General features: G+C 40.8%; 1 protein-coding gene and 1 non-coding gene across 5 annotated transcripts in view; one reads left to right on the top strand and one right to left on the bottom strand.

The window, feature by feature from the left end:
• NCKAP5 (NCK associated protein 5) overlaps nucleotides 1-21154 on the bottom strand; it is a 977613-nt gene that overhangs the window by 654753 nt on the left and 301706 nt on the right. The gene's annotated exons all lie outside the window — the stretch shown is intronic.
• Nucleotides 17090-17196, top strand: LOC123951259. The gene has a single exon (XR_006820406.1). It is a non-coding gene; the product is annotated as a U6 spliceosomal RNA (small nuclear RNA).

Below are 21154 nucleotides of genomic sequence, written 5' to 3'. Positions count from 1 at the left end.
TCCTTGGGAGGCTCTTGTCATAAATCAGCCAAACCCTTGTGGCTATATTCGAAGTCAGGCCATTCAGTCTCTGCTCCTCTCCCAGCTCCACCCCTATCTTCTTCATTTTACTGTTATGAAGAATGCAACTTACAAGTACATCACTACAATGGACAACTTCTATTTTCTACAGGACATACTCAGTGCACACGTGGCATACCTTGGTTTTAAATTTAGCGCTGTCACTGTTTAACAGCACTGTCTGAACTTCATCTGAACTTCTCTGGCCTGAGAGTCCTCACAGGCTTGAGATTTATCATGTCCTGGGTGCTCCAAATTCAAGGCCACTGTAAGAGGCAGGTTGGTAAACTGGAGCTCTGCGGGAATGCTCTGCTACACGTCCTTGTTACTGGAATGGGTTTAAACTAGACGGATGTAGAATTTTCCTCATTGTTTGGGGCTGAATTGCATCCTACCAGGATCCATACCAGCCCCCAACACCTCAGGACAGAACTGTGTTTGAAGACAGGGTCTTTGAAGAGGTGATTGAATTAAAATGGGATTGTTAGAGTCATCCTTAACCCAATACGAGGAGTGTCCCTCTACGAAGAGAAGATCGGGACCCAGAGAGAATCATCAGATGCAGGCACACAGAGAGACACAACCACAGGAATCCACAGTGAGAAGGTGGCTGTCTGCAAGCCAAGAAGAGAGGCTACAGAAGGAACCAGATCTGCCGCCATCTTAATCTCAGACTTCCAGCCTCCAGGACTGTGAGAAAACAAATTTCTGCTGTTTAAACCACTCAGTGTGTGGTATGTTATTATGGCAGTTGCAGTAAACTAATATCCTCATTATACCAATAATCAATCTCCTTGAAAAAGATGGAGCATGCTCATGATAATTTCATGCTATAGCAGAGAACACATAAGCCTAAACAAATTGGCCTTCAAAGTTAGCATCTGATTCTTCAGACTATAAACAAATACTATGATATGTGCTATACTCAGACATTCAGAGACATATTTTATTCCATCAACCATACATGGTCGAATCAAATTTTTAAGCAGTCTGGAATTAAATGTTAGTCCTAAGTTAGGAATTAAATGTTAGTAAGTAATAGTAAAGATTCTCACGAAATTTAAAGGGAATGATTAAAGGAAAAACTGGTTTCTTGAATTTTTTTGTTTAAGTCAAATTTCTAAATTTAATAATTTGGTTACAAAAAAAAAAAAACAGTTTATCCTCCCAGGCACTTGGTTTCTAATGGTGTAAAAGACTGAAGTCCTGGGGCGCCTGGGTGGCTCAGTGGGTTAAAGCCTCTGCCTTCGGTTCCGGTCATGATCCCAGGGTCCTGGGATCGAGCCCCACATAGGGCTCTCTGCTCAGCGAGGAGCCTGCTTCCCTTCCTCTCTCTGCCTGCCTCTCTGCCCCACGTGTGATCTCTCTCTCTGTCAAATAAATAAATAAAATCTTTTAAAAGATTTTATTTATTTATTTGACAGAGAGAGAGATCACACGTGGGGCAGAGAGGCAGGCAGAGAGAGAGGAGGAAGCAGGCTCCCTGCGGAGCAGAGAGCCCAATGCGGGGCTCGATCCCAGGACCCTGAGATCATGACCTGAGCCGAAGGCAGCGGCTTAATCCACTGAGCCACCCAGGCACCCAATAAATAAAATCTTTTTAAAAAAGACTGAAGTCCTGCACAAAATGATAACAACATGCTATTGTCCAGTAAGTGTTCCAAGAGGCAAGAGTCCTATAAAAACATGCCAGTTACTACTAATGATAATGATATTCCACTAGGAAAAAATGCACATGCGTGGTCTACCTCTGCATTCTAGCTCATTCACAATAGAGTAAATTACGTAAGCATCCACAGCCTAAGAAGGCCTTGACCCATATACTAGCAACCATATAATGCACCCCTGTCCCACAGTACAGCTCTCATTCTGAGAGATTAAATCCTACTGCACCATCACTGATCAATTAACGTTCATTCCCACAGCATTCCAGCAGAGATAATGAGTATCAGGTTCTATTTGATATATAAGAAAGCCAAGGCACTGGTAAGAGATTTGCTGAAGAAAAGAAATATTAAGTATTGGGTGGTACCCACAGGACTAGAACCCAAGAAATCCCTCTTTTACTGTAGGCAAGTGTTCCTCCTTTCCAAGAGGAATATGCCTCAACATAGAAGGCCACTTTCCCCCTGCTGTATGACCCAGCTATTGTTCCATGCTAAGAAAAAAATCGAGGTTGCTAATATAACATAAAATCATGAGAATTCAACTAGCCATCTTGTTTCTTTCTCCTCCCTCAAGTCACTTGTGCCACAGAGAGAAATGTTGCATCACATACATTTTTTAAAATTGAATCTGCAAGAAAAAAGAATCTTCTAGAAATAATGAGAAGTTTATGAAACATTTTCTCTTTTGATCTTTAAAAAGAACACAAGGTTAAGTTGCAGGAGAAAAAAAAAATTATGAAACATGTCCCTTGGGCTGTGAATCCATGCCTCTGAGCTATTTTTAATAAAGCCTATAAACAGTGGGTTGCTTTGGTCTTTGAAGGCTTGGACTTTGTAACAAGGAAGAACGAAGAGTTTCATGACTTTCGACATTTAAGAATCTTCATCTGTTGTGTGAAGGGGAGCTAATTGAACAAGTGGGCTGGGCTGCTAGGATCAGAGATGGAGGAGCCGTATTTTCACCAACCATCGTTAATATGCTCAGTGGCAGGCATTAATTTATTTCTACTAAGACAGATAGGCTTCTGTTCGATATCAGGAAGGGGAAATAATTAAGAAAATCTAGAGCCAGAGTGAAAAAGATACGGTGTCTTTTGACAAGGTGATTCTTCAGTCTGTAATTAGCAACTGATAAATGCTATGCATGTTAACTTGGGGAAGAACAGCTAGTTATTTAAAATACTAATCTCATTTAGTTTCTAAACTACCTTTCACTGATCTTTACCCTATTTTGTGCCATCCCATAAGTAGGCTATATGATTTATGGAGTATAAATCAATTTAAAAAGCATCATACCGGGGCGCCTGGGTGGCTCAGTGGATTAGGCCGCTGCCTTCGGCTCAGGTCGTGATCTCAGGGTCCTGGGATCGAGCCCCGCGTCGGGCTCTCTGCTCCACAGGGAGCCTGCTTCCTCCTCTCTCTCTGCCTGCCTCTCTGCCTACTTGTGATCTCTCTCTGTCAAATAAATAAATAAAATCTTTAAAAAAAAATAAAAAAAAAAAATAAAAAGCATCATACCAGCTACAGTTCTAGAAACGTTGACATGGTCTTTGGTTTTAAAAATTTGGTTTTCAGGGGAAAGCTAGCTGGCTCACTCACTAGAACATGTAGCTTTTAATCTTAGGGTTATGAGTTCAAACCCCACACATTGGGTGGAGAGCTTATTTTAAAAAATCTATCTATATCTATATCTGTATCTATATCTATAGATATAAAATTACATTTAAAAGTTTGGTTTCAGCAGTAAACACAGTGACCACTATTGGCAAGTCTCTGGTTATTTTAGCTTCCTGGTGTTAGAAAGCCAAACCCCACCAGATGCCCTACACACTTGGTCGTCACTGAACTTCCCAAAATACATACTCCCTGGCAAGCAAATTACTTTTTTAAAATTATATCAGCTGACATGCACACAAAGGCTGGCTTTTACATGAAGCAAAGTTCAAGCATTTGAGAATTACATCAGATCATAGTAATAGCAAATTATTCATAAGTATTTGGAGTTGACTGCAATTTTTTTTTTTTTATAGCTTGGAGTTAAATGACTTCTTGCTTAAGTGGAGGATAATAAATTCTAGTTATCACTGTAGGAATGAGAAACAGGTCTTGTTCTCTTCATCCTAAGGAAGGTTCAAAGAATTCATTTCCCCTCAAAAGTCATTTTCTCTGGTTAAACTAGGTTTTACAAACAAAACAAAACAAAACCGCAAAAAAACAACAACAAAAAACAACTCATGATATTTTAAGCATAGGGAGTCTGTCTTCTTTTCTTCCTCTTCTCTCTACATTCTACAAATACTTATTAAGATTCTATTCTCATTGCATTGAATCCAATATAATGCAATTGTTTTGACTTATAAAAATAGCCCTGGATACCCCTTACAATCTAGTTGACAAAGCCAAGAAAGAGGTAATGAATGACTCACAAGAAACCTTATTAAACGTAAGTTGGGTGACATGAAATAGTGAAAGTAATGAGTTCAGAGAGGAGCTAATCCCTACTGGTAGAGTAGACAAGATTTCTCTGTGGAAGGATGGGATTAAGTGGGATTCTAGAAGCATATTTTGAAAAAGACCAGCCATTCTAGCATCTAAGCATTCACTTCTTGTGCCTGACTGAGCTCCTGTTTTCTTCTCTATCCCATTGGCCAGCTCATAAACTAAAGGAGCATTGTTGTTTCCAGACTTCCCAAAGAATATGACCAAGTGGTTTTATTTCCCATTCCATTCCATGTCACTGGCTTCTTCTGAGCCATTCTCGGTTTCGCAGGTCTTCGCAGGTCTTTCTTTCCTTTTTCTTTTTTTCCTTACCATTGTCAATTTCATGAATTGCCAGCCACTTCTGAATGAATGACAAAGACCACTGGATCAAATCTATCCTTGTTATCTCCTACAACCACACTCATTTATCCCATAAGATCAATATTTCTCACATTCTACTCATGGCTGTAAAAGTGTCAAAATATAACAACATAAGAAGTGACCATCTGGGCCAGAGCTAGCACCTGTCTCTGACTTGTCACTCTGCAAGTAAGCGGCAGCTCTTGATTCCTTTTTCTGAGTCCACACACCTGAAGACTATGGCTCACTCTCTTCACAAATGGTTACTCCTTCAGGCAGTGCTTCTAAGGGGTGAGGGAATGGGCTCCCTTGCTTAGAGCAATACAGCAGATGCTCCCATGGGACGAGAAGAATGTAATTCAAAAGAGAATTTCAGGTGACCTTAATACTCCTATTCTCCCCATCCTTGGGGACCCACCACTGAAAATCATCACTTTACTGAACATCAAGCTTGAGGAGTGCTATGCTAACTTCCCTTGATAGCCTGTTATCGATCTGTCACCTGAAAATTTATCTAAATGATTTTTAAGTAATCTGTATTTCATAACACTGGTGTTCAAGTGCCTTGTAAAAACTTACTAGCTGAAAACAAAAATAAACAAACAAACAAAAAAACTTACCAGCTGTTTATTACCACAGCACCCACCACATGCCTGTGTGTCTCTCCACCCACAGTCTGAACTCCTTGTGGTCAAAGACCTCTTTTTTTTTTTTTTTTTTTGGTCTTTGTTTTTTCAGCATTTTAGAACCACCACACTAAGATGCCAGTTTTGCTACTCCAACACGGCCACATATCAGCAATTTCATAAGCTTCAATTTAATCACTGTATGCACTGACTGATGAATGGAAGAATAAAACAGGGGCCAACACATTCTTGAGGGCCTCCAGGGGAAAAAAAAAATTGGAGAGGGGAAGAAAACCAACATATACTGAGATTCTGATGTAGTAGGTCTGGGTGGGACCAGGAGCCTACATTGTGGCTAGTATCACAGCTGATCTTATGAAGCGGACACATGAACCATGTTGTGATAAAAACTGCTCTTGGGGACACAAAGGGAGGAAGTAGAATGTGACCTCCTAATTGGTCAATGAGGAGGAGACAAGAGAAAAGCCTGCTTCCCACCTCTTTCCATGCTAATCATGCCATCCCACCCAGAACCAGGTGTGCAAGCCAGACTCAGAGAGCCCAGGACAGCTTGGATGGCTGTCCTCATCCAGCCTTCTGCTACTATGCTTTTCTCAAAGATATTTTGTCCTTTAGAAAGTCACTGACAGCTTTGTGACTGTTGCACAATAATGCTTGCCCATGCATCCCCCTGCCGGTCTGCACTGCGCATGCTCTGGGTGGGATCATTTAGCTCCTGATCCGTGAGATGTGCCTCTTTTTTGCTGAGAGACAAAAAAAATCCAGAGGTCACTGTGTTCTTTGTTCAGGTGGCCCAAAAGGCTGAGAACACTGGGGATGTTTGGACAGATTTCATCTGGTGATTAATTAGTGCCCACACTTGACAGGCTAGGAGAAGGTCACAACAGTGGTTCCCACAGGACGCATGCCATCTCTTCATGACAGAACAGTGTGAAGCGGGGGAGAAGATGATCTCCCCATCTAGATGGGAGGAAGTGACCCTGTAAAGTGGGCTGCAGGTTCACCAGATGTAAACTCCCTTGAGGCTATCTTCTGAGGAGTACCGAAGGTGACGGTTTATTCAGTAGAACTCAGAGACATAAATCTTCCACCGTCGTGCATCGCAGATACGGGTGTGGTGATTGACATGTGTGCTGTGCTAATGACTGCATGCCTTACAACTTCTGTGGCGCTTTGGGCCACTCATGAGGAACAATGCATTAAACCCATCATGTTATGTCATCAAAGCATGCAGCGTGATGTAGTAACAACATACTAGCCATCACGTGTCTTTGTCTGGGTTTCCAGGCTATATGGCTACCCTGAATAAGACCAAAAAATATTGCTATGTTTAATTTAGACAGACATGAAAGGAAAAAAATGTTATTAGTAGAAAATACAGATACAATAGGCTTACAAAAAGAAATCACATGTTAAAAAAAAAGGAAAAGAAAGCAAAGGAAAGGAAAGGAAAGGAAGAAGTAAAGAAGGAAGGAAAGGAAGAGAAAGAAAGAAAACCTGTGTACTTGTGTTTAGAGCAGAGAAATACTGCACGACCAATCATTAAAGAAAATATAAGGAAGAAAAAAGAAATCTGTCCCTTTGAAAAATTTTATTTCTGAATGTTGCAATGAGACTGACAAAAATCTGATTTTTATTCATTTATTCACTCACTGGACCATGCATCTATCCATCCATCTACTCAATAAACATTGACCAAATGCCAACTATGTCCAGGTGCTACCATAGACAGTTAAAATGTGATCATATGCAAAAATCATACTAAGTCTCTGTGCTCAAGGAACTTACATTTTATTGGAGGAGACAGACCAAAACACACAAGTTCATAGTCTGCATTCATGTAGTCAGAAGCAGTAATATAAATATCTAACAAGCTTTGGTGAGGGGGCCCTTGATTTGTAGATTTTGCCATAGTGTAAATACCCCCACCCAGGACAATCTCAAACTGCCGATGCGATGTCACAATGAATGTGACGATGTGATACATAATGGTCGGGAGAGCAGCAGGGTAAGAGCAGCAGGGTAAGCCCCCTCCAACTCACGCCTGGACATGATTTAAAGAAACAAATCATGTTAAGGGGCCAGATACTGGAGGGAAGGGTGGATCTTTTAGAAAAGTGGTTAGGATAATTCTTGGACTAAAGACATTTGAGTGGTGACCTAAATGAAGAGGAAAGAAGCCAAAAAATTATGAAGTAAAGAATTGAGGGAGTAGGGCAGAAACAGTCATTACAAAGGACCTGTGATAGGAAATATATCTTGTATGTCTGGGGAAGAGAAAGACCAGGAGGAGAGGAGGCAGGGGCTAGACCATCTATGGCTTTGTCGGCACTGGGAAGAATGTGAACTCTTTATGCAAGAGATGGGAATTCAATAAAGAGTTCAGAGCAGGCAGTGATGCGACCTGATTTACCTTCTTAAAGAATCAGTCTGGCTGTTAGAGAAAGACTAGGAAAGGGTGCACTGCAGTAAGAGTGCACCCCGCACAGGTGAAAACGTGGTGACCACAGAGGAGGGTAGCCAGGTAAGAATAGAGTGGAATGGCGAAAGTAGGTATTGGAAGAAATGTCCAGGTTTGGAATATAACTGATAGGTAAATCTACCAGAAGTCTCTGATTGATTGGATAAGAGAGGAAGTGATAAGTAGGCAGCAGGATATGCAAAAGTCAGGGGAGAAGTCAGGAAGGAAGATAGAGATCTGGAGGTTGCCCAGTGTAGATGATCTTAGTGATTATGCCACGGAAGCATCGTTCGAGAACCACTCTCCTACACTGACAAGGACTCAGCCTTTAAGGAGCCCCTAGGGAGAAGGCAACCTGTTACAGGGAGATGTGTGAAGCATAGACCAAAAATCTCTCACTGGTTAAAGCAATTCATATTCCTGAGGCTATAGTTATTAAGCAATACTCTATTTCCAGAATGACCCTCTTAAAACCCATACTAATACTTAGTATTAATTACTACTTAGTATTGCTTATTATAACACTAAATAGTATACTATACTTACATATTATACTACACTTATATAGTATTATACAATATAAGTACTATAATAATACTAAGTATTACTATTAATACTTAGTATTAATTACTAATTAATTACTAATACTTAGTATTAATGCTTAGAGATTTCTTACCTAGCAAGTAGAGAACTAGGTATTTTGATGTTCAGAACATGGAGCACTGGTTCTCAACCCTGGCTACACATCATACTCACCACAGAGCTTTGAAAAATACAAAGACCTGGGTACCACCCCAAGTGACTAATTCAACTGTGGCATAGGGATAGGCGGAATGGCTTTATTTTTAAAGAAGTTAAATTGGACAATGGAAAGAAATGGCAGTGACAGAACCAAAGACCTCAAGTCCTCCATCAAGTTGGGGATGCTTTTCAAAGTCATCTGGGAAGACAAAAGGATGTGGTTCCAGGCGGGATGATCACACTGTGACTTTGAACGTGGTCAGGATGTGGCTTGGGAGTTGAGATGAAGTAGACCAAAAAGATCACTGCAGATAAAGGAAGTGAAGTAACTGAAGGCAGGAAGGGTGTTGGGAAAATCCTTGGGAAGTTGGGGATGTGAGGCTTAACTTTTTTAGGTTCTATATTTAAGTGGAATCATGCAATGTTTTTCTGTAGCTTGTCTTTTTTTTTTTTTAAGAGAAGGACAGAGCGACATGAGTGGCAAACAAGAGACGGAGACAGACAATGTTAAGCAGGCTCCATGCCCAGCACAGAGCCTGACCCCACAACCCTGAGATCATGACCAGAGCCACAATCAAGAGTCAGGTGCCTAACCGACTGAGCCATGCAGGTGCCTCTGTGTCTGGCTTATTTTACTTAGCATTATGTCTTCTAGTCCCTCCATGTTGTTGCAAATGGTAGGATTTCCTTGAAATGTGTTGACAAGGTAGACTTCTAGTATATATACAGGCACACACACATACACACACACACACACACAACTTGTATTTGCCAATTATGCTTCAATAAAGCTGAAAGAAATCCATTCCAAGTTTCAAACAAGAGTCTTCTGGAATATAACTATTTGGTAAGCAGGGGCCCATTCTTACATAAAGCTTTATTTGGAGAATACGATTTAGAAATCATCCCAATATCTAAATCCCTATCCACTTATTTTATTAACCTACCTAGCACGACAAAACACAAAATCTGCATTTCATGGTTTGGGGTGGGAGTAATTCTCGGAAACTTTGAAGAACAATGCTGTAGCCATAGTGCACCAATATCGGCCACTTCCCCACATTCCCAAATGCCCCGCACGGCCACTGAGGACACCGCACACTGTATTGTGGTCTGTGTTCTCTCAATCATGAGAAATACCGGCCAGAGATTGCAAAATGCAAAGACACTTCCTTCTCTTCCTGACTCCTGCCATCTTCATACTGTAAAAAAACAACGCAGACAACAATCTCTTGATGGTGGTTAAGGTGATTCATTTTATCAGGACTTAACTTCCTGACCAACTGGAAAGGACTTAGGAAACATTAAGAAGACACATAACGAAGAAGAGCTAAAGTTTAGAAAAATCTCCGAAGATACTCAAGCAAGTAAAAAATAAGTAAATACCAAAATATTTCTTGTTGGACATTTTTCAGGATCGGTGGCTTTCTCTTGTTCTGAGTAGTATAAAATATGCTCTCCCCAAAATAACTCTCAAGCATATTTTTTTTCAAAAGCAATTTATTTTGAGCACATTTCCTTCTCTACCTCTCATTCTTTAATCTAAAAATGTCCTATCAACCCTTCCCTTTCCACTCCTTTCTCTCGATCCATAAAAAGGAGAAAGGGAATATTTTATTGTATGTGGTAAGTTCAAACCCTGTTATCACCATTTTGTGGCCTTTGGTTTGGAGAGATGTCATCTTGTTTCCCTAGAAAGACGTGAAGAGATCTAGCGAGATGAATGAATTTCCTTTTCCTGGCACCGCTCTGACTGCCCTCAGAAGACCAGGCGGAAGGTGGTTGTTAGAAGAGCAGCCCCGGGGCACCTGGGTGGTTCAGTCAGTTAAGTGGCTGCCTTTGGCTCAGGTCATGATCCCAGGGTCCTGGGATCGAGCCCTACATCATACTCCCTGTTCACGGGGGAGTCTACTTTTCCCTCCCCTTGTTTGTGCTCCCTTATTCTCTCTTTCCCTCTTTCTTTTTTATATTAAAAAATATATATAGAATCTTAAAAAAAAAAAAAATAAGGGCAGCCCCAATGTCCCCTGCCTGCCCTTCTTCAAGCATTTGTCCTGGTAGAAATCTCAGTGAACATACAGAGATGAGAAGTTCAGAGTAACCTGCTATCTTTGCATTTTGAGTATCTCTCACATCAGTTCACTTATTTCCAGTGCCGTCATACCATTTTGCCCTCAGATCTTGGCGTGGTCTCCAGAACTAGCCTTCCCTCTGAAATCTGTTTTTCCAATTGGCTTGGCTCTTATCTTCTCAGCAACCAGAGTAAGCTTAATTTTTTTTCATTTTGAAATAAATGAAAACTCATAAGAAGTACAATTAGAACAGAGAGTTCCTTGCTCCCTTCATTTAGCTTTCCCAATGATAACATTTTATGTAGCCATAAACACAACACAAAACACATAAAACACATAAACACAACATCTAGAAAATGGACGTTGGTCAGTACTGTTTAGTAAATTCAGTGTGATACTTTAAAGATGCAAACCTGATCGTGTGAACTCTCCCCTCTTTGCTAAACCTATTACTGGCTTCCCATCAACTCTTAGAATAAGGACTAAAATTCTTAAATTGACCCATAAATAGTGGGATTATCATTCCAGGTTTGCCAGGACAGACCTGGATCACACATGTAGTGCCAACAAATTATCCCATTTAGCATTTTAGTGCACCCTAAAGTATGGCAGTTTGGATGATAAATTATGTGGTCAAGCCACTCAGAGTTTCTGCATCTGGTCAGCCTGTGGAGACCTCTAGCTTTTGTCTTGTGCCCCTCCACTTCTGGTCCTAAGCCCCTGTGACACAGACCTTCTTGAAGTTCCTAGGATAGGATGCTGGATATGCAATGTTTCTTCCTGCCACAGGGCCCTTGCACCTGTTCTCTCTGCCTGAAATACTTTCCCTCCCCACCTTAGCTATCCCTAGATAGTCCTACTTGTATCAGCTTAGCTAAATCATCATCCCATCCACAGACTAGGTCACATTTCTCTATTAAGTGCCCTCACCATGCCCTAGACCTCTCCTTTGAACTGTCTGTCACAGTGATAATTTTATATCTGCTGCTAAAAATAGAGTAAGCTGTAAGAAGGCAGGGGGCATATGTGCACAATATCATATCCCCAGCACTGGCAGGAGCTTGCTGTATGGGAGATGATTACTTTGTAGCTGGGGACTGAATAAATAAAAACTCAGTTCACAGCTTCATGAGCAACAGAAACGAAGTGGTTAATGGCTTCAGGAAAAAGCAAAAGCAAAAATCTCTTGCATCACCTTTGTAGGTTGCTGCCCGTGTGGCTCATTTAGTCATTTAAAAAACCCAACTTTGAGGGCGCCTGGGTGGCTCAGTGGGTTGAGCCGCTGCCTTCGGCTCGGGTCATGATCTCAGGGTCCTGGGATCGAGTCCTGCGTCGGGCTCTCTGCTCAGCGGGGAGCCTGCTTCCTCCTCTCTCTCTGCCTGCCTCTCTGCCTACTTGTGATCTCTCTCTGTCAAATAAATAAATAAAATCTTAAAAAAAAAAGACACTAAAAAGACCCAACTTTGAAATGAGACAGACCCAAGTTCAAAACTTGGTGTTCATAAGCTGAAGAACTCTATGCAAGTGATTTAGTTTCTTGGAACCTCATTTTTTTTTTTTTGTCTGTAAATAGCAGTAGTAGTAATAATGACACAAAAGTCATCTACTCTATAATGACAACTACAATTATTATAATAATGTGACAATTATATAATTAGAACAACCACTCAGTATGTAATAATGATTATTATAAATAATAAGAGTCTTCACACTTTTGTGAAGGTTGAATGAAAACAGTGTATACTGCTTAACAGTCAGGCATTATTAAGTGAATGTGAACTCTGCTATAAAGTTGTTTCAAGGGTCTCATTCCCCGTGTCTAAGACGATTTCCTTGTTTCACAGAAGACATGCAGGAGGCACTTAAAGCTCCTCACTTGGTGCTGTCTCCCCATCACCTGCTCCCCTTGGGTCTCCACCACTTCAGACAAGCAAGGCTATCCTGCTATCCAACCCCGGGCCAAACCTGGCATCTTCTGTGACTCTTCCCTTCTCCCCACGACAGACCAAATCCATCAGGAACGCTGGTCACACCCTCTTTGAAATACAGGCAGAACCCTGCAGCTCCCCACCCCACCCGCTTCCTCCCACCATCCCCATCTGCCTGGATGACTGCATCTGCCTCCAAACAGGTCTCCCTGTCTCTGCCCTCGCCTTACAGAGCAGCCAGAGTGACACCATTAAAATGCACGTCACATCAGCTCCTTCTCCTGCTCACCCACTTCAAGGCTTCCCGGGACCCCATGAAGTAAAGTGAAGTCAAGCATGACACGCTGTGTGCAGCTTCTGTCCTCTCTTGCATTCCCTCTGGCTCCTTCCTCCCTCTTTCAGATCTTTTCTCCAAGGAAAGTCTTCCCCAAACACCTTACTTAAAGTCACAAGCACAACACTCTATCCGCTCCCTGGTTTTATTTCCTCACAGCGCTTATCACTTTCTATACTTTTTGCTTCTTCATTTTCTTTATAATCTGTCTTCCCCAGGAGAGTGGCAAGTCCATGATGACAGGGAGTTTTGTCTGCTCGGTCCTTGCTCCCTCCCTAGCATCGGGCACTGGGCCTGACCTGCATTTGGTGCTCAGTGAATATATTCTGAATCAATACATGGGCGAGACAGTGAATGAATGAGGCACCACTGCTCCCAAGGCAAGCGCTGTCCCAGACACGATATGGTGTAAGTTACAAGGCACAGACTAAAACACCAAACCTGTGTCATGGCTGTGTTGGGCAGGGGTCGAGGAAGAGGAAGATGGTGAGGGCACACCTAAGCACATGCTGCAGTTGCCGTCCCAGCCTCCGGAGGGACTCTGATAGTGGCTTGGTAGTGGGAGTGCTGAGTGGCTGAGTGGCTGAGTGTAGAAGGATGAGAGTGGGTGCTCTCTGCGCATACAAAGGGAAGAAATGTTCACATTCAGACCGCGATCTGATCTAGCAGGCCCACCAGTGGTTTACTGGTGGACTGCCCCAACTCAGGGAGATATTTGACGCAGAAGACTCCAGCCAGAAATCCCACGGGCTCGGGGGCCAAAATGAGGCCATTTTTACAGTAGCCAAATTAATTTCCCATTGTCAATACGTATGGGATTTCCAGAAGAACATATGCTGAGAAATGTTCTCCATATCCATCGTCCAGATGTTGGCAAAATACAAGCCAAAAAAAGAAATCTTTAAAGTCTTGCGACTCCACAGGTTTTTGCCAAACAAACAAGCTTCCCTTGCTGGAAGCACAACACTGAGCCAAGGCTCTGGGTGGACTGGCCTTAACAAGAGACTCTGGGCTGTGTTCAAACAAACTTGGAGCAAGCCAAGGACACTGAATTCTCAATTAGAGGGCAGTTATTCACAAACTCGAGGGAACTGAACTTTGATACAAAAAATATCTAAGAGCTGTAGTAATGAAACCTTGTACAATCAGCCTACAAATACGAACATGAGTTATGTACTTCTATCAGCAAAAGTATGAAGTAGTTGCAGAAAGAACAAACTGGAATATCACCTAATACCCTACAGGAGGAGACATTCCCACAGTCTTTGAGGCTGGAAGGCAACTTACAGACACTCTAGCCCAGGTATCCCGCATCAATTCCTTCCCTGGACTTGTGAGCATAGTTGCTCTGAAAGTCGACCAGTCGTGGTAACGTCAGGACATTTGCTATGACTGTTCTCACATCACACTGACTTCTCAATTCTTCCTTGTGCTCAGTATGTAACACTTAACCTCAGGCTCCCTTCAGTACTTCTTCTGACTCCCTTCCCTACAAGCACTTAGGGCCTCCTTGACGTCATCCTTACACATCAGGTTGGAGTAAGGAACACAATCTCCAGAATTTCTGGCCTAAGGAATTCTCAGGAGTTGGTCTGATACATCAACTAACAGACAAGAAATTCATAGAAGATAACTGAATCATCACCTGGCTTATTAATGCAAAAAGCAATGTGATGGCACAAGCCTTCTGATTTCTGACAGAAAACCTCTGTCAACATTAGAAGGGCAGACAAAATAAGTTAGCTCTTGTTTTTTCTAGTTTGTGTATAAGACTATATATATGTATATGTATATATATATATACACACATTAACTTCTAAAATATTGAGACATTATAACTATCTAGGCAACACATCCTAAAATCTTAGAAAAAACTGCTTGGTCAAAACAGAACCAATGAGGGGCGCCTGGGTGGCTCAGTGGGTTGGGCTGCTGCCTTCGGCTTGGGTCGTGGTTTCGGGGTCCTGGGATCCAGTCCCGCGTCGGGCTCTCTGCTCGGCGGGGAACCTGCTTCCCTCTCTCTCTGCCTGCCTCTCTGCCTACCTGTGATCTCTCTCTCTCGCTGTCAAATAAATAAATAAAGATCTTTAAAAAAAAAAAAAAAAACAGAACCAATGAATGCAAGGCATACGATCAGATATCCTGAATACGCCACATTAAATGACCAGAAGTATTAACTACGCATATTCTATCTAGCTTCTGTAATAATGTCATTATCGGAGATGAAAAATAAAACAATTCTGGGTGGTTAACATGGTATACAATAAAATATTTACAGTTCTAAAAACGTTTGTACTTAAAATAATGGCTTGATGTCTTCACACAGAATCAAAATTAAACATTTAATAACTCATTGACCTTTATGCGTATCACTCCTAAAACTGTGGATAAGTGAAAACAGATATTTTATTCAAATGAAATCATAATATTTTTGTAGCTTAAATTTTTTTCTCGAGCTCAATTTGGTAAGAGTGTGGTACTTTACAAGAGTCATTATGAGGCTATCTTAAACTGTAGTCATTGCCCTAAAGAAAATGTTTATGGCCTGACTGGGATAATTATATTCACCTATTAAATATTACTCCTCCAGGGCTAGTTATTGTTGAGTACAAATGTGCCACTTTATATGCAAATAAAATGTACGGAGATGTGAATAAAATGTTCTGCATCTATCTACTCACAAATCATCTTATTATGATTCATATTAACAGATAGAACTTCTCAAGATGGGAGATGTTAATATCACATACAAGAGGCAATTCTTTCCTTGAACTTTTGCTTTCAAGATGGTTTAGATACAGTTGGAAATATTTGCTTTTCTCACAGTGACAGCAAATTGGGGTTTGCATTCTGAGTTGTATTTTTGAGTCAAAAGATTTTATAGTCCTGAGACTACTTATTACCCAAACTCCAAAACCTGGGTTTTCTTTTTCTCTTTCTTTCTTCTTCTTCTTCTTTTTTTTTTTTTTTTTGATTCTGACCTTGACTTCTCTTCAATAATCTGTTTCATATAATACTCACACATCTGAAAACAAATCAGGATATCTTGGAGTCCAGTTTCCAAGAAAGTTTCTTAAATCCAACCTAGCAAAGCAGAGAACTTCCACAAACATTGCACAAAGTATAGTCATTTTGTGGCCACATATTTGTATTTTCTTTTTTTAAAAATCTGTATTCTTTGAATATGATCTTTGAGCAAGAATTCCATGGTAAAAGCTACGAGTCTGTTCGCATTTTAAGGAGCAATATTTTTGTATCTCAAATCCCATCTCGGATTGGTGCCTTGTATTTTTATTAGTCACCTCTCATGGTGCTGGGGAAAGACTTTTTTTTAAAAGATTTTATTTATTTGACAGAGAGAGAGCACAAGCAGGGGAATGGCAGGCAGAGGGAGAAGCAGACTCCACACCGAGTGGGGAGCCTGATGCGGGACTCGATCCCAGGATTCAGGGATCATGACCTGAGCTGAAGGCAGATGTTTAACTGACTGAGCTGCTAAGATGTCCCAGGGAACAACTATTTTTAAAAACTGGATGACGCATATTTTGTCCCTATGTGTGCAGAGTTAACAATATAAGATGAATACTGACTATGTAAGGAAGGAACAAAATGGAACATTTCATCACCATTTTTACCACTTTCCCTGCAGCTCTACTGTCCTTGCTAGGGGAAAGACAGGTGGCATGAATGCAAAGACTGAGCTCTGATTTTCTGGCCAATTCACCGAACTCCCAGAGTCGAAGGATCATACAGCTGAATGAGAACTAAAGCAAAGGACGTAGGTGAGGGCATCTCAGGGCTGAATCACCAGATCAAGACAATATTGCACATTTGGGAATTTAATTACTTCTGTTTCAATTTGGAGAAAGTCCTGTTTCTCACAGATTAGAAAGTCATTTATCCAGGAGTCAAAAACAAATATTTATACTTCTTGATAGATAACTAAATTTTATGATTAAAGTTAGAGTCTGACTATTATACTTTTTAAATTAGGGCTTAGGGATAACAGGAGACAGCATAAAGTTAGTATTTGCATTAAAATGAATGAGGTAGGGAGACCTTTATGCTATTTTCTAGGGAGTCCGGAAATCTATGCTCATTGTCAACATTTCTTCTCACACGATTCAAGGACACTTGGTGGACAGCTGGAAAATGCCAAGAAACTGAGAGTCCTGCTCAACTTGAAAAGCAAGGCCTGCATAAATGGCATTATGGGACATATCTGCTAGATTGCAATTTCTATAAGGGCAAGGTTCCTGGCTGCTTTGCACATGATTGCCTTATTCTTGCTCAGAACAGTTCCTGTCACCTCGTAAGCCCTCAGAAATGTTTGACAGAGTGCTCGCTCCAGCAGCACATATATTAAAATTAGAATGATGCAGAGAAGATTTGTGCGGCCCCTAAACTAAGAAGACACATGAATTCGTGACACATTCCATATTAAAAGAAAAGTTTGAAAGACAGATGAAAAAATTATTACATGCTTTTCCACCCCTTATGTCTTGTCCATTCTTCCCAAACTATGGTCACCTAACACTTTTTCCTAATAGTTGGGCCATACATACACACACACACACTCTTAAGTGAAAATACATTTTTCTTATAGCCTTCAAAATAAAATAAACTCTTAAGCGTCCGTAATCACTTAGATATTCTGCTTCAAAGCAGAGAAATGGACTAAATTTATCCTACAAATGAAAATATTTCTATAATACAGTATGAAACCAATTTAATTAACATTTTAATGTTAACAGGACATAGTTAATATCACTCTCAAAATAATTGAAGTAATGATCTTCATGGTTACAGAGGGTGCAAATGGGGCCTCAGCTTCTCTTTGCTCCGTAATACTTGAGACAAAGGGGTTCAATCACTGGAAAAGTCTGTGCTTCAAAAATGACCTCTTGAGCAATCTTTCTGTATTTAGTTTGCTCCCCCCATCCAACCTCATTCCACTCTCCAGAATGGAGTTAGCATCTGTCTAACATGCAAATTGGGTTCTGTCACTAGCTTGCTCAAAACACATCAGTACGGCAGAAGGTCGTTTTTGTTTTTATTTTTTAAGATTTTATGTATTTATTTGACAGAGAAAGAGAGAGAGAGATCACAAGCAGGCAGAGAGGCAGGCAGAGATAGAGGGGGAAGCAGGCTTCCCGCCAAGTAGAGAGCCCAATGTGGGGCTCGATCCCAGGACTCTGAGATCATGACCCGAGCCGAAGGCAGAGGCTTAACCCACTGAGCCACCCAGGCACCCCAGCTCCTATCTTTTTTAAGAGCAACTGTTTTTGATCATCTGCTTGTCATAAAAGACCTGACTTGAATAGTATCCCTCCTCCAGATCCAAGCCCTCCAAGCCCTCCACTCCTGAACTTAAGCTCCAATCACACCAAAGTGGTAGTTGTTGCCTCACTGGAAACATTGCATTAGTTCACCCCTCTGGACGTTTGCTCATACAATCTCTGTAGTGTGGCATGCTATCCTTCCCTTTCTCAACCTCGGTGACACTTTTTCCCTTTAAGATGCCAAGATGGGATTGGGAGGGAGACAAACCGTAAGTGACTCTTAATCTCACAAAACAAACTGGGGGTTGCTGGGGGGAGGTGGGGTTGGGGGAGGTGGGGTTGGGAGAGGGGGGTTATGGACATTGGGGATGGTATGTGCTATGGTAAGCGCTGTGAAGTGTGTAAACCTGGCGATTCACAGACCTGTACCCCCAGGGATAAAAATACATTATATGTTTATAAAAAATAAGAAATAAAAAAAAATGCATCAAGTCTTCTCTAAAGGATTCTTGGTTACATGTCCTTCAGTTATAGTCCATTATAAGCCTGGAGTGTATCTCAGCATCTGTTCCATTATATTGAAATTCACTAATCACATGTCTGTTTCTGACTCTACATTCTCAATATTCCCATTACACAAACTATGCCAAAGTCATCTTTTGGCTTCTGGCACCCACTGTGAAGTCAGAGTCAGTGGAATTAATATGCACTGCACCAAATTGAGTAAGTAACATTCTCTTGCTCTTCCCCATCAACGCTGCCTAATCTTGCAAAGCTCTGTTGTGGCCTGGAGTTTCCAGAAATTACCATCCTCTTTTCTTATAGAAATTGATTAATATAGCTACTAATATATAAAGGCAGCAACATTTTATAAATGGGCATTAACAAAAGCTATATTACTGACACTGAACAATTAGTAAATAATGTTATAAGGAGGAGTCAGGTGGGAAATAAACCCAAGTGTGAGTTAACAATGTGAATTAACACTTGTGAAAAATCATTATTTAGATTGTAAGAAATATTTGCATGAAACCAGTTATGTTTTGTAGTAACTAAACTTGCTATTATTTGCGTATCTGGAGTGCTTCTACAGCTCTTTTTAATTTAAGAGCGCTAGCAAGTTTTATAAATTAAAAAAATCATATAAAATCATCTCTCTATGTCAATTTAGTATGCCAATATATTGCTTAGAAAGATTTTCTTACAGTGGTGATAAACTCAGAAAAAAACATAATAGAAATGATAACATTCCTTCAGCAATGGTGGTTCTAGCTGGGACGTCCTATTATCAATGAATACTGTGGCCCCCAGTCTCCAATTTCCAGACGATGCAGTGACTGAATCAGTATTCTCCAAAGCACAAAGTGGGCAATCTTTTTTGTCCTTTGTGCATTTTTCACATCTTAGAATTGCCCCCGTAATCTTCCTGTGTGCCATCTACCCACACATCCATGTCACTGTATATCACTAGTTTTTACAAGTTCTTCTGAGTATAGTTTTCTTACTGTGCTGAAATCATATGCATAATTATGTGAAGTTGCTATGGAGATTTTGTGTGATTTGTCATGAAGAAATCTGTTATGTTTGAGATAATTCTCCATACTAATGACTCAGGTATCCATTCTCCTCACTCCCTTATTTTCTCTGGGATTATAACCAACTGCATATATTTGAATATCTATAAGCAAAAGTCATTTTATAAATAACACAATCAGAAAAGTTACTGAATTCACTAAGATGAAGCACTACAGTACAGCCGGACCAATTTCTGATGATTAAGGAAAAACTTCCATTACAGTACTTTTTTGAAAAGCGGCAAGATTCTTGCCTGCTTCCTTTAGGAAGAAATCCCACAGAAGTTCTTTTACAATTACATCTCTTAGAATTCTATCACTAATTGTATGATATATGTTTTGGTTTTATCGTCACTTAGAAAATGTAATTTTATTTATTTTTTGTTTTTTTAAGATTTTATTTATTTGAGAGAGACAGTGCATGTGTGCAAATGACACACACACAGATTGAGAGAGAGAGAGAAAGAGAGAGCATGAGCTGTGAGCAAGAAAGGGGGAAGGGAGAGGGAGAAGCAGGCACCCCACTGAGCAAGGAGCCTAACATGGGACTCAATCCAGGACCCTGGGATTATGACCTGAGCTGAAGGCTGATGCTTAACTGACTGAGCCACCCCCGCGTCCAGAAAATGTAATTTTATTTGTATTTTTATTTTTTTTAAGATTTTATTTATTTGACAGACAGAGATCACAAGTAGGCAGAAAGGCAGGCAGAGAGAGAAGGAAGCTGGTTCCCCGCTGAGCAGAGAGCCCGATGTAGGGCTCGATCCCAGGACCCTGGGATCATGACCTGAGCTGAAGGCAGAGGCTTTAACCCACTGAACCACACAGGTGCCCCAGAAAATGTAATTTTAGAGATTGTATTCAACTCTTTGTGCCAAATTAAGGACAAATATAGCAAGCTTATTAGAAATCATTTATCTGTCTTTATATTGTTGAAGACATTTCAAGGTGGGAGCCAAGAGTGAAACTTATTATTTGACATTAGTCAAAGGCAATTTGGACTAATGAGTGGATCTGAACAATAGAAAGCAAAGTTCACACCACCCAAAAAGGTCATGATTTTATCTTTCTTGCCTGAACTCCCCACCATCAGCCCCAGACAGAAGAAGTCCTGAAATATCATATCGATTATCATTAGACAACTCACATACATCCTTCTCCTTGCCTCTAGATTGGCAAAGTTGATTTCAGAATCATGACTGATCTTTGGAGAGGAGCATTCTTAAGTCCGCTGAGAGGGGAGAGAATTTTGAGGAATCCAGCAGTTTGCTATCAGGAGAGCACCATCCAGAGGTTAAATACAGAAGTCAGAGAAGTCAACTTTCACATGAAAGGCAGACTAATTATAGAAACAATTCTGAGTCCACACTTTGTCTGAAAACACACTCAAGTTACTAATTTCCCAAACAACCAGTTCTGGAAAGGATGAATGATCTTCACTCAGGATAATTTCCCATCACGGGTACCCAGAGAGAAACCCAGATATTTGAATATCTGATATTCTGATATCAGATATCTATCTGCTGATAGGAGCAGAAAGAACAAGG

The sequence above is a fragment of the Meles meles genome, chromosome 9 (assembly GCF_922984935.1).
Source record: "Meles meles chromosome 9, mMelMel3.1 paternal haplotype, whole genome shotgun sequence".
Classification (NCBI taxonomy): Eukaryota; Metazoa; Chordata; class Mammalia; order Carnivora; family Mustelidae; genus Meles; species Meles meles.
The sequence above is the reverse complement of the archived record's forward strand: the minus strand, read 5'-3'. Positions and strand labels throughout refer to the sequence as shown.